A 14,292-nucleotide genomic window follows, 5' to 3' on the forward strand; every position below is an offset into this window, starting at 1 on the left:
CTTGTAACCGTTTCGTGTATGGGATGATGCTCCAAACCTGTAACCGTTTCGTGTATGGGATGATGCTCCAACCAACTGAGCCACCCAGCCAGGGCACCCCAAATTATTTTTTTCTTTTATCTTTACACCATCTCTGCATTCTTAGTTTTCAGTGCCAATGAGTGCTTGCATATTTAGGGATATACTAGTACTAGTAAACTATTGTATGTTTTGGATGAAAACTTCTAGAACTAACTAACACAGTACGTTTCAAATCTCACCATGTGAAAGATCAAGCTGTGAAAACTCCTCATTATAGAGTGTATTTTATTTCCTTTTTTGATGGAACCCTCCCCTCTCATCAAATATACTTGGCCCTTCTCTAGTACTGCCAGGAGTATGTGTACCCAGCTACCCTTCCATCTGTGGAGTCCTGGCATCTTTCCCATGCTTTGTGCCTACTCTTGATGTTAACATTCTTTGTCTTAGATAACTTTGCCTTACTTTTAAAAATAATCTTACCTCTGTTATTCATGCATTTTAGTTGTTCAGTCCTTTCTTATTTCTTCGTGGCGAGTAATTTCCTCAAGGGCTGTATGCATGTGACTAATTGCTTTACTCAGAATGGAGGCTCTAAGTCTGGGACCTATGAACCAGGAGGTTATGGTTCAGTTCCCCATCAGAGCACATGCCCGGGTTTCTGGCTTAATCCCCAGTAGGGAGTGTGCAAGAAGCAGCTGATCAATGATTCCCTCTCATCACTGATGTTTCTATCTCTCTTGTTGTCTCCCTTCCTCCTTCTGAAATCAATAAAAACCACTATCACCACCACCTCCCTTGCTGTTATTCAAGTTCTATCATTTTTTCATTGTTACACACAATTTATATCCTATCTAATAAAAGAGAAACATGGTAATTAGCGTACGACCGCTACCCTTCCCATTGGCTAATCAGGGCGATATGCAAATTAACTGCCAGCCAAGATGGCGGCCAGCAGACAGGCAGCTGGAAGCGAACATGAGGCTTGCTTGCTTCAGTGACGGAGGACTCCAACGTTCCCCGCCTGCCGCTGCCGGCCTCTGAGCTGCAACTCTAAGCAACTATGTTACAAATATAGAAGCTAAACAAAACCCCAGAAACCTGCTTTAGTCGCCGGGCTTCAGCCAGCAGGATTGCAACATTGTTTCAAATACAGAAGGTAAACAAAGGCCAGAAACCTGCTTTCAGCAGTGAGGCCTAAGAGCTGGAGCCTCAGAGCTAAAGCTGGCCCAGAATAAAAAAAAGAAAAAAAGGAGCGGTTGGGAGCTTCAGTCACCCGCCAGCCTGAAAACAGCCCTCAGCCCCTCACCCAGGCTGGCCAGACACCCCAGTGGAGACCCCCACCCTGATCCAGGACACGCTTCAGGGCAAACCAGCTGGCCCCCACCCGTGCACTAGGCCTCTATATAGTAAAAGGGTAATATGCATCCCAGCACCAGGGTCAGCGTGACGGGGGGCAGCGCCCAAACCCCCTGATCGCCCTGCGGCTCTGTGTGTGACAGGGGGCGGGGCACAACCTCCCTATCCGCCCTGCTCTGTTCGTGACAGGGGAAGGTGCCCCAACCCCCTGATCAGCCCTGCTCTGTGCCTGATAGGGGGGAGCTCCCCAACCCCCTGATTGCCCTGCGGCTCTGTGTGTGACAGGCTGTGGTGCCCCAACCCCCTGATCGGCCCTGCTCTGTGTGTGACAGGGTGCAGTGCCCCAACCCCCCCCCCCCCCACGGGCCCTGCTCTGTGTGTGACGGGGTAGAGCCATTACCTCCCCATCGGCCCTGCCTTGAGTGTGACAGGGTGCGGTGCCCCAACCCCCTGATCCGCCTTGCTCTGTGTGTGACAGGGGGCGGCGCACAAACTCCCCAATCAGCCCTGCTCTGAGCCTGACCAGGGGCTGCACCTAGGGATTGGGCCTGCCCTCTGCCACCCGGGAGCAGGCCTAAGCCAGCAGGTCATTATCTCCTGAGGGGTCCCAGACTGCGAGAGGGCACAGGCTGGGCTGAGGGACCCCTCCCTTCCCCCCGAGTGCACAAATTTTTGTGCACCAGGCCTCTAGTATATATATAAAAGCGTAATATGCAAATTGATGAACAGCACACCGACCGGTTGGCTATGACATGCACTGACCACCAGGGGCAGATGCTCAACACAGGAGCTGGCCAACCTCTCTATCCTCCCCGCATCCACCAGGCTCTGATTGACCAATAGGGAACCAGGAACTGGGGCTGGCTGCTGGCAGCTGGGGAAAATCAGCCCTGATTGTAGGCCAGGCCTAGGGACTCTACCTGTGCATGAATTTTGTGCGCTGGGCCTCTAGTGCATCTAGAAAGAGAAACTTTCACATACCAGCAACCTGGTTATATGGGGATATAGTGTATATGAAAATATGTGAAAGGTAAATGCTTGATATATTCTCTATATTTAACAGTTTTTAAACTAGTGAGATGATTCCATAGCACCCTCTAAATATAACTGGTGAGTTTTCTTAAGTTTCATTATAAACTTCTGGACTTAAACATTTTTTTTTTTTGTTATAGTATTTCCTTATTTTTATTTTTTTTTCTTATTTTTTAAAAAATCTTTATTGTTCAGATTATTACATATGTTCCTCCTTTTTCCCATCATAGCTCCCCTCCACCCTGTTCATATCCCACTCCAGGCTCGCGCCCCCCCCCCCCCCCACCACTGACCTAGTCCATAGGTGTAAGCTCTTTGTCCAATCTCTTCCCACAACCCCACCCCACCCCCCCGAGAATTGTCAGTTTGCTCCCTTTCCATGCCCCTGATTCTATTACATTCACCAGTCTGTTCTGTTCATCAGGTTTTTTATTCATTTGATTTTTAGATTCACTTGTTGATAGATATGTATTTGTTGTCACTTTACCTTTTTCTTCTTCTTCCTCTTCTTGGAGAATACCCTTCAGCATTTCATATAATATTGGTTTGGTGGTGATGAACTCCTTTAGTTTTTTCTTGTCTGTAAAGCTCTTTATCTGACCTTCAATTCTAAATGATAGCTTTGCTGGGTAGAGTAATCTTGGCTGTAGGTTCTTGCTATTCATCACTTTGTATATTTCTTGCCATCCCTTCTGGCCTGCATAGTTTCTGTTGAGAAATCAGCTGGAAGTCCTATGAGTACTCCCTTGTAGGTAACTGTTTTTCTCTTGCTGCTTTTAAGATTCTCTCTTTGTCTTTTGACCTTGGCATTTTAATTATGATGTGTCTTGGTGTGGTCCTCTTTGTATTCCTCTTCTTTGGGACTCTCTGTGCTTCCTGGACTTATAAGAGTATTTCTTTCATCAGGTAGGGGAAGTTTCCTGTCATTATTTCTTCAAATACATTTTTAATATCTTGCTCTCTCTCTTCTTCTGGCACCCCCATAATTCGGATGTTGGTACCCTTGTCCCAGAGGCTCTTTACACTATGTTCATATTTTTGGATTCTTTTTTCTTTTTGCTTTCCTGGTTGGGTGTTTTTGTTTCTTTGTATTTTAAATCTTTGACTTGATTCTTGGGATTCTCTAGTCTGCTGTTGAATTTCTGTATATTATTCTTTATTTCAGTCAGTGTATGCTTACTTTCTGATTGGTCCTTTTTCATATCCTTGAGGGTTTCACTAAATTTCTTGAGGTTTCTAGAAGATTCTTGAGTAACCTTATAACCGTGGTTTTGAACTCTTTATTCAGTATTTTGCTTTCATCCATTTCTTTCATTTGTGACTTGTTTTTTTGTCTCTGCATTTTGGCTGCTTCCCTGTGTTTGTTTCTATGTACTGGGTAGCTGCTGAGTCTCCTTGAGTTGTTAGAGTGGCCTTGTGTAGTAGGTGTCCTATAGGGCCCAGTGGCTCAGCCTCCCCAGTCACCCGAGGTAGATGCTCTTAGTGCACCCCTTTGTGGGCTGTTTGCACAGTCTTGTTGTAGTTAATCCTTGATTGCTGTAGGTATCACTGGGAGGAATTGACCTTCAGGCCAATTGGCTGTGAGAATCAGCTGTGTCTACACTGGAAGATCTGTTGTGCAGGAGACACCCTTATGGGGCAGGACTTGCTTCAGTGGGGTTTTGATGCTCACCGAGTCTGCCCCTTCAGTGTGTCTCTTATGGATGTGAAGAGTTGTAATCTGGTATGGCCTCACTCTGACCACTGGGTACACTGGCTCTTGGATCTCCAAGGAGGTGCAAGGTCAGCCACTGTCTGGGGCCACCCAGCAGGAGCTACAGAGAGATCTGCAGATTCCTCCTCTTTGGATGGGGTTTGGAGGTGCCCAGATGAGGCCCAGCTGTGAAGCAAAGCAGGCTGCTGCTGCCAGGCCTTGGGCCTTCTTTTGGAAGCTCTGGGGCTCTCTGACCCAGCTGCAGTTTGACAGGTTTTAGTGCGGAAAAAGGACTGGCCATTCATATGCAAAAGCCGATGCACACAGCTTGGGTGGAGTTGTAAATTGGGTAGGGTGGGGTCTCTGGGAATCACCAGGGTGGAGCAAACAGCAATGGCTGCCAGTCAGCCCTGTACTGGAGAGGTCCCCATGTCTCAGTGTCCTGTGCTCCATGCAGGAACAATGATCGCTACGAGCACCTCTGAAAGAAAGCTGCCCTCGCATTCTTGTCCCGATGCCAGACAGTCCAGTTTCTTCCCGTATGTGCCTGGGTCCCCCAATCTCACCTGAAACTGGAGTTCAGAGCAAGTGGGATCTTGTATCTCCCTCCTGATTAAAAGAGCAGCACATCCAGGTGCCAGTACTTTCTGTGCTTCTGCACTTCTTACCAGTCTCAATGCGCTTTCTTCACCTCTCTAGTTGTGGAACTTCCACTCAGCCAGCTTTCCCGAGGTTCTGGGTGCTAGTTGTTCTGCTTTTTAGTTGTAATTTTGATGTAATTGTGAGAGGCAGCAAGTATAGGTGTTTACCTATGCCACCATCTTGGTTCTCCTCTCTTACTTTCTTCTTTATTGATTAAGGTATTACATATGTGTCCTTATCTCCCCATGCCCCCCCACACCCCCCCCACTCATGCCTTCACCCCCCCCTGGTGTCTGTGTCCATTGGTTAGGCTTATATGCATGCATACAAGTCCTTTGGTTGATCTTTTTGATACCTTTCTATCACAGGTATTATTTTCATGACACCGTCCCATCGATGAGTGGGAGCCTCCTGTCTCCCGCCCCCCTTTGACACATTCAAGCCTCTTTGTAGTTTGCATTATGTCTGTCTCCCTGGTGAGATGTAAGTGCAGGGACCAACCATGTCTGTGTTGTTCATCCCAACAGAATCATCATCTCTCGATGAACATTTTTTGAATGAGGGGCGGGATATTAACAATCAAGTGAAGGTCTGTTTTGTAGAAGAATATTTAGTTTAGTCTTTGTGGAGTCAGAACTTGAATCAGAGAATGGAAATTAAAGGAATCAACTTTTGGCTCAATGAAATGAACGAAATCATTTGGGGGTGTTCTGGGGGAATTTGAGTTTCATCAGAGTCTTCTGGGGGCTACTGTTTTCTAGGTAGTGAGAGGATTAAGATAGAAAATCAAGCCTGGAAGGATCTTTTTGTCTGCTCAGAAGCCTGAGGTTTCTTTACTTGCAAGGTAATAGGACTCTCAAATTCTTCATTGACAGATTTTATTTTTGCAAAGGTGCAAAGTTGGCTGGTTTAAAATGGTTGAAATTGCCCTGACCGGTTTGGCTCACTGGATAGAGCATCGGCCTGGGGACTGAAGGGTCCCAGGTTCAATTCCAGTCAAGGGCATGTACCTTAGTTGCAGGCACATCCCCGGTGGGGGGTGTGCAGGAGGCAGCTGATCGATGCTTCTCTCATCGATGTTTCTGACTCTCTATCCCTCTCCCTTCCTCTCTGTAAAAAATCAATAAAATATATTAAAAAAAATAAAAAAAATAAAATGGTTGAAATATACATAATTCTGTTTTCTCCCATGATCATTGTATGTCACTCTAATTTTATGTTTCAAAGTGTCATGAGTTTGTAAAACATTGGTAGTGATGAATTATGCTTTAACAGTCATCATTTCTTCTACTGTATATGTAATAGTTGTTGTCTGAGCATATACCCTTTTCTCATTGGATTAAATCTTCAGACTTTTTGTACTGTTGGGCACATCCTAATAAATAGTCATTACACTATTTTCTTATTAATCTTTGGGTGTTATATTTAACAGAAATAGCATTAGTCCCCTTCCACTTCTCTTTATAGTATTTTGGTAACAATTCGGATGAGGTGTACTTACTGACAACTTACCTTGAAATTCTAATTTATTTTCTGAGAATAAAATATAATAGCTCTTTTAGGATATTTCAGAATAGCAAAGGTTAAATAGCATCGAAATGATTTTCATTTACATGTGAATAAAAATGGAATTTTATGGGGATAGCAAGGCTATGAATACTTAGTTAAGTTTTTCATTTTTGAAGTATGTATATAATACAGTATTATTAGCATTTTAACTTGTCTTAAGAAGGCATTAATAAAAGAAGTGCTAATAGTAAAACCTTTAAAATATTATAATGACTTTGCAAAAAAATTATAAATTTGGCTCAAAATATTGTCCTTGATATACCCCATCTTGTCATTATCATTCCCCTAATAATATCTACTTTTTCTTCTCTTGCTTCTAAACTAATACAGTAAGGAAACAAAAGCATTGTATCTGCCTGAACTTAGTATTATTTCCCTTGGCAGTTTCTCCTGGGGAAAAAAAAAATGGAAGAGTGAGGGAGAATATATTAAATTTCCCAGAGTATATTAAATTTCTTTTAGGTATATTGACTTAATTTCCTTTATATCCTCCAGACATAATTCCTTCTCAGTGTTAGCACATGGACACTATTTTCAGAGATGACCTGGATAATATTTGTAATTTTGTTTTATTATACTGTTATCCTATTAATTTCAGGTAACTAATAAAATAGAAAACCTTCAGGCTTTCCTTTGAGAATTGCTTGCCTGTAGTGACATTCTCTTTGTGCATCATCTTTTGAACCTGGGAAATTTACCCTGAGCTAACTGAAGAGTTTTCCTTTACAGGTGTCATGAAATGTTGAATCAACAAATGAAGAAATGCATGCAAAAATGAATAGGCTGTTGGTCGTCCAAGCTTCCCTCTCACAAGAGAATTGTATTATTTACAAACTTAGGGTGCATAGGGCTGCGGGTAGAGTTCTGAAGTTGGCAGAGATGTGCATTTGTGATTAGAGAACCCTTCTGAGAGCTGGATCCACTAGAGCAGTCGTCGGCAAACTGCGGCTCGCGAGCCACATGCGGCTCTTGGGCCCTTTGAGTGTGGCCACAAAGTTTCAATCACACTGTACGTGTGCGCCCGCACGTGGTATTTTGTGGAAGAGCCACACTCAAGGGGCCGCAGTTTGCCGACCACTGCACTAGAGAGCATGGCTCTGCTGGGGCACCCAGTGTCCCATCTCTGTGTGGCTAGCTCCGCGAGTGTGCGGACATTCCCCAGGCTCTCCCCCTTGCTGCACTTGTCAGCTTGTCCAGGTTGACAGGCAGACTCCAGCAGTGAGTCATTCATCCTTGGGCCTGAAGTGAGCGTCAAAGTGAGACCAAGCTGGGAATGGCAGCTGTTGGAAAAAGAAAGAAAATCTCTGAAATTAAATGGCTTCCTATAGAGCTTAGAACAACGAGACACAAACCTGTTTTCTGTAATAGAATGTTCTGTGGTGGTAGTAACACAATTTAAAGCATTTATTTTTAACCACGTTATTTACTGATTTATGTCTCCATTGCCAATCAAGCCTTGATTGCCTTCTGTTCATTAGCTTTTGATTTAATTAATAAGACTTGTTAAAGAGGAATCTTCCATGTTTTCCTGTAAACAGCTCTAATTTATTGATTCAATTTGAATTTTGTAATTATTCTGAAGAACTTAAGTCAGTGTTGAAGCCTATGTTTTTAATCTTTAATAAAATAGTTAAACCGACAGGTAATTATTAGACACAATGTTTAGTCTATTTTTCATACAACCTTCTTCTTTTAAAAACTGGTATGTTGTTAAAGTAGTAACTTGGAATTTCAGTTATTTCAGCCCATACTAAAGTTTAAAGAAATATATGCAACAAAGATTGAACATTAGAAAATTCATAATTTTTTTCCAAAGGTACCTTTTCCAAAAGTGGAGCCAGTGACTTAACAATGTTACTAGGTTTTAGAACTGAGTGATTCAGTAGTTGGTGAGAGTCTAGACATGTAGAGAAAACCTAATTAAGAAAAGAGCAAGTCATAGTGATTCTTAGGTTAAAGAGCAGTTTGATAATCAATATGATTCTTAGTGGGAAACCAATCAAGCAGTTGGAGAAGAGGAAGCTACAGTGATCTGGGCTCGTCTTATTAAAGGATAGTGGGAGTTTTGAAACATGTCTGTTGGGTGCAAAAAAGTTAACTAACAAAGCATTCTATAATTTCTAAAGCTTTAAGGAAATGAAAATCTTCCATATCTACATGCATCAAAAACAAAGAGACTGTATCTTTAATTTGAAAAAAGAAACATGAAAGATGTGAAAACTTTATAAAAATGTGAGCTTTCTGAAAATTTTTAAAGCAATACTTTTTCTGTTTAGATAAATCTGACCTGTAACATTGCATAAGTTTATGGTATACAGCCTGTTGCTTTGGTACATTTATCTATTGCAATATGATTGCAGATGTAGTGATATTTATCACATTATACATTATACTAGGAGCCTAGCGCGCGATATTGTGCGGAGCTGCCCACCCACCTGCAGCTCTGCCTTGACACCCGAACCTGTCCACGCAGAGCTCCAGTGCGCCTGCCCAGCCCCCAAACCCTCTAGCCTTCTCTGACCACTTCAAGCTCCGACCTCAGTCCCTCTGGTTGCCTGGGGCTCGTCCTACCTTCTCTGGGCGCCTCCCCGCTTCTGCCCTGTCTCCAGAGCAATGAGGCGGCTCTGTCCTGTCATGGCACTGGAGGAGAGTGTGGAAGCCTCCCGCCTGCTGTGCTCCTTCCCCTGGCAGGTGGGCAGCAGGGCACTCAGAGTGCGAGTGGTGGGTAGTGAAGGACTGGTGAGTGAGGCGCTATTTGCTCTCACCCCTGCCCTCTCTGGCAGGGGATGGTCCTGCCTCCTCTAGGAGCCTCCCCTGTTCAGCCCCTAATGCCCCAGCTAATATGCTAATAACCTGGTCATTACCCATTACAGTACAGTGTTCTGCTCATTAGCATATTAGCTCTTTATTAGTATAGATAATTATAGTACAATGTTGTTGTCTATATTCATTATACTGCGCAATAGATTTATATGGCTTGTTTGTTACTTATTACAAATTTGCCCTCTTAAAAACCATCACACTTATCCATCACCCTCCTCCCAACCCCCTATTTACCACCATTTTACGTTCTCTTTTATTATGGGTTTAACTTTTTTAGATTTCACATATAAGTGATATTCTATGGTACTTGTGTTTTTCTGTTGGACTTATCTCACTTAGAATAATACGTTCAAGGTCCATCCATGTTTTTGTAAATGGAGGATATCTTTCTTCCTCATGCCTGAATAATATTCTATTTTGTATATTTACCACTTATTTTTTATCCATTCATTCGTTGATGTGCATTTGGGTTGTTTCTATATCTTGGCTATTGTGAATGATGCTATGATAAACATGAAAGTGCATGTATCGCGTTGAAATCTTTTCATTTCCTTTGGGTACATGCCCAGAAGTGAAAATTACTGGATCGTATGGTATATCTATTTTTAATATTTTGAGGAACCACCATATTGTTTTCCATAGTGGTTGGACAAATATATAATCCCTCTATAATGCATAAAGGTTCCTTTTTCACCACATTCTCTCTGGCACCCATTGTCTCTGGTCTTCTTGATGACGGGCATTCTAACATGTGTGAGATGATATCATGTCATTTTGATTCGTATTTCCCTGATGAGTAGTGATGTTGAGAAATGATTTTTACACTTTATTTTTGAGTCAATTAGCAGGTATAAGGAAATAAATATCAGTATATTAACATTATTAGTATTTATTCAATACAATATTTTGAAAGTCTATTCTATTCCAGAAAGTTTTAGGCACTGGGCACATGACAGTGAACAAAACAGAAAAAGTTCCCTCTATCCTGGAGCTAATAATCTAGTACAGATCTTAATTTCATATGTTGTAACACAAAATTTCAATGTCTCTAACTATTATGATGATCATAACTATAATAAATTAATACTTGGAGGTTTAATTCATGGAGAATTATGCTTCAGAATCAGAATCCCATTAACCTGGATTTTGTTGTTCTTCTCTTTTTTAAAATCCTCACCCAAAAATATGCTTATTGATTTTAGAGAGAGAAGAAGGGGGGGAGTGGAGGGAGAGGGAGAGGGAGAGGAAGAGAGAGACAGACATACATCGATATTGATTGACTGCCTTCTGGACGTGCCTGACTAGGGATGGAAGCCACAACAACCTCGGTATGTGCCCTAACCAGGAATCAAACACAAAAACTTTCAGTGTACAGAACCATGCTCCAACCAGCTGACCCACAGCAGTCAGGGCTAGATCTTGTTCTTTTATGCAATAATCACAGAAAATATGTTCAAAAATTTTTTTCACTTCAGAAATAATACACATTCGTCTATGAGATTAAAGGTTCCATTTTTAGCTGTGTTTAAAGAGTGAATTTTGGCTCAATATAAGGTTTAATCTCTTTTCAGTGAATTACAAGACATTCATAGCTTCATGGTGTGAGAGTGTGGTTAATTATATAACCTTCAAAAACATGAATTCCCTGTATCCCAGGATTCAGTTCATGGTACATATAAGTTAACAATCTCAAGGGATATGGGAAAGCTTTGTGGGAAGAAGGTTGTGTGAGTGTTTTATGGGTGAGGAGAAAATATCAGCAAATGAGGGGAAAATTCCAAGCAGTTCCTGGAATCAGTCACTGCCTCCTCAGGGAGCTAGTGATGAGCTCAACTGGGCTGAGAAAAATCTGTGCAGCTGTCAGCACTGACTGCATCCCACCCTGAGGCCCCGCCAAAGGTCTCCCTTAGTCCTAACGGACAAAGGGAAGAGCACAGGGTACAGTCTCCAGTTAAACCGCATGTGCATATTAATGTCTGCCTGCACCTGGGTACCTGGAGCACAATTAGGGGGAGAATGCTTAAGTAATGTACTCAGAGAGGAGATATGCAGGGCAGAAAAGCAGCAGATCTGACCTCCCAGCTGAAACACAAGGAGAAATAAACACCATGTAGATGGCACATCATGGAACCTTATAATCAGATCTCCTTATTTGATTACTGTAAGCCATAATGTATTCCCACAGTGAGTTTCATGAGGAATGCCAGTAGGAATGGTTTGGCTGTGATAAATGCCTTGGCCTTTTGAGTTTCGAGTCTGTGGCAGCTTTTTGAGCAAAAACCTATCTAATGGATCCAGTTTTTTAAAAAGAGACATTCAGATTCTTTATTTCAGACTCAATTTTCCTTGGCTAGTTCCATAACCTTGAAAGATCTTTGGTTGCAATTTGAATGGCAATGAAAAACCATTCTTCATCTATAAGATTGGCAAATTTAAGGGTTGATAACATAGGATAGGGGAAGGGGAGGGAAACAGAAGCTCTCATCATTTGCTATAGGAAATGCAAATTGGTATAGACTCTATGCAGGATAATTTCCCAACGTTCATAAGAATTAGAATTTAGAAATGCACATACATTTTGATCTTGCAAGTTAATTTTTAGGACTTTATCTTATAGACCTACTTTTAAATAGATGAAATTACATGTCTAGGAATATTTATTGCATCATTGTATTAGTAGCAAAAAGTTGGGAACGTGCCAAACACCTATCAATAGGGATTGAATTAAGTACGTACCAGTCATGCAAAGGAACACCCTGTGGTCTTTAAAAAGCAAGATATAGTTTTTCATGAATTTATTAACTGATAAAAACTATACCGTATGCATACTACCATTTGTATATGTATATGTATTCTGTGTGTATATGTGTGTGGTTTAATGTGTGTGTATATAGGGCCGACAAAAGTAGATTTATGGTTGTGAGTACCTGAAACAGAGTTTATAATATCTTTTTTTAAATCCTCACCAGAGGATATTTTTACTGATTTTATTTTTATTTATTTATTATTATTTTAATATATATTTTTTATTGATTTTTTTACAGAGAGGAAGGGAGAGGGATAGAGAGTTAGAAACATCGATGAGAAAGAAACATCAATCAGCTGCCTCCTGCACACCCCCCACTGGGGATGTGCCCGCAACCAAGGTACATGTCCTTGACTGGAATCGAGCCTGGGACTTCAGTCCGCAGGCCGACGCTCTATCCACTGAGCCAAACTGGTTAGGGCTATTTTTACTGATTTTAGAGTGAGAGAGAGAAACATTGATGTATGAGAGAAACATCAATCGGTTGCCTCTCATATGTGCCCCACCCAGGGATTGAACCTGCAACTCAGGTATGTGCCCTGACTGGAAATCCAACCAGCAACCTTTTGGTGCATGGGGTGATGCTCTAACCAAGTGAACCACACTGGTCAGGGCCAGAGTTTATTCTTTTTTTTTTTAATTATTATTAAATCTTTATTGTTCAGATTATTACATTTGTTCCTCTTCCCCCCCCCCCCATAACTCCCCTCCACCCAGTTCCCACCCCACCCTCCACCCTCACTCCCCACCCACTGTCCTCATTCATAGGTGCGCGATTTTTGTCCAGTCTCTTCCCGCATCCCCCACACCCCTTTTCCCCCCAAGAATAGTCAGTCCATTCCCTTTCTATGCCCCTGATTCTATTATAATCACCAGTTCATTCTGTTCATCAGATTTTTTATTCACTTGATTTTTAGATTCACTTGTTGATAGATGTGTATTTGTTGTTCATAATTTGTATCTTTACCTTTTTCTTCTTCTTCCTCTTCTTAAAGGATACCTTTCAGCATTTCATATAATACTGGTTTGGTGGTGATGAACTCCTTTAGCTTTTCCTTATCAGTGAAGCTCTTTATCTGACCTTCAATTCTGAATGATAGCTTTGCTGGATAAAGTAATCTTGGTTGTAGGTTCTTGGCATTCATCACTTTGTATATTTCTTGCCACTCCCTTCTGGCCTGCAAAGTTTCTGTTGAGAAATCAGCTGACAGTTGTATGGGTACTCCCTTGTAGGTAACTGACTTTCTTTCTCTTGCTGCTTTTAAGAGTCTCTCTTTGTCTTTTGCTCCTGGCATTTTAATTATGATGTGTCTTGGTGTGGTCCTCTTTGGATTACTTTTGTTTGGGGTTCTCTGTGCTTCCTGTACTTGTAAGTCTATTTCTTTCACCCGGTAGGGGAAGTTTTCTGTCATTATTTCTTCAAATAGGTTTTCAATATCTTGCTCTCTCTCTTCTTCTGGCACCCCTATAATTCGGATGTTGGTATGCTTGAAGCTGTCCCAGAGGTTCCTTACACTATCTTCGTATTTTTTGATTCTTTTTTCATTTTGCTTTTCCGGTTGGGTGTTTTTTGCTTCTTCGTATTTCAAATCTTTGACTTGATTCTTGCGATCCTCTAGTCTGCTGTTGGGAGTCTGTATAATATTCTTTATTTCAGTCAGTGTATGCTTAATTTCTAGTTGGTCCTGTATCACAACATCGAGGGTCTTACTAGATTTCTTGAGGATCTCACTACATTTATTGGCGGTCTCACCAGTCTTTTCAAGGGTCTTACTAAATTTATCAGCGGCTTCTAGACAGTTCTTGAAAAACCTTAAAAGTGTGGTTTTGAACTTCCACACCGCACCTCCTCTGAGTCTCGGTATGCTTTTCTCTTTCCTTCTAGTTGTAGAATTGCCACTCAGCCAGCCTTCCTGTGGTTCTGGGTGATGTCCGTTCCATCTTTTAGTTGTATTTTTGAAGTGGTTGTGCAAAGCAGCAAACTCTGGTATTTACCTATGCCGCCATCTTGGTTTCTCCGTCCAGAGTTTATTCTTGTATTATTATTTACTATTAGATTATTTTCCATTTGAGCAACTGTAAGCCTACTTTTGCCACACGTGTGTGTGTGTGTGTGTGTGTGTGTGTGTGTGTGTGTGTGTGTAATAAGTGGTAACCTCAGAGAATGGGAGCTGGGTGGCCGAGGGAGGGTGTGGCAGAGAGCTTTCCGTTTCATCAAATGCTTTCTTGTCTCTTACAAAATTTTTAATGTGCACATGTTTTACCTATTTTAATTAATAAAATATGCTGCTAGGCCCAGTAAAGGTAGAAAGTAGAACATTCAACTAGAAGACTAATATAGGTAGACATG

At 41.8% G+C, this 14,292-nt stretch overlaps 1 protein-coding gene across 2 annotated transcripts in view; it reads left to right on the forward strand.

The window, feature by feature from the left end:
- Positions 1-14,292, forward strand: part of CDK14 (cyclin dependent kinase 14) — a 532,130-nt gene that overhangs the window by 165,422 nt on the left and 352,416 nt on the right. The gene's annotated exons all lie outside the window — the stretch shown is intronic.

This window comes from Myotis daubentonii, chromosome 10, assembly GCF_963259705.1.
Source record: "Myotis daubentonii chromosome 10, mMyoDau2.1, whole genome shotgun sequence".
Taxonomy (NCBI): Eukaryota; Metazoa; Chordata; class Mammalia; order Chiroptera; family Vespertilionidae; genus Myotis; species Myotis daubentonii.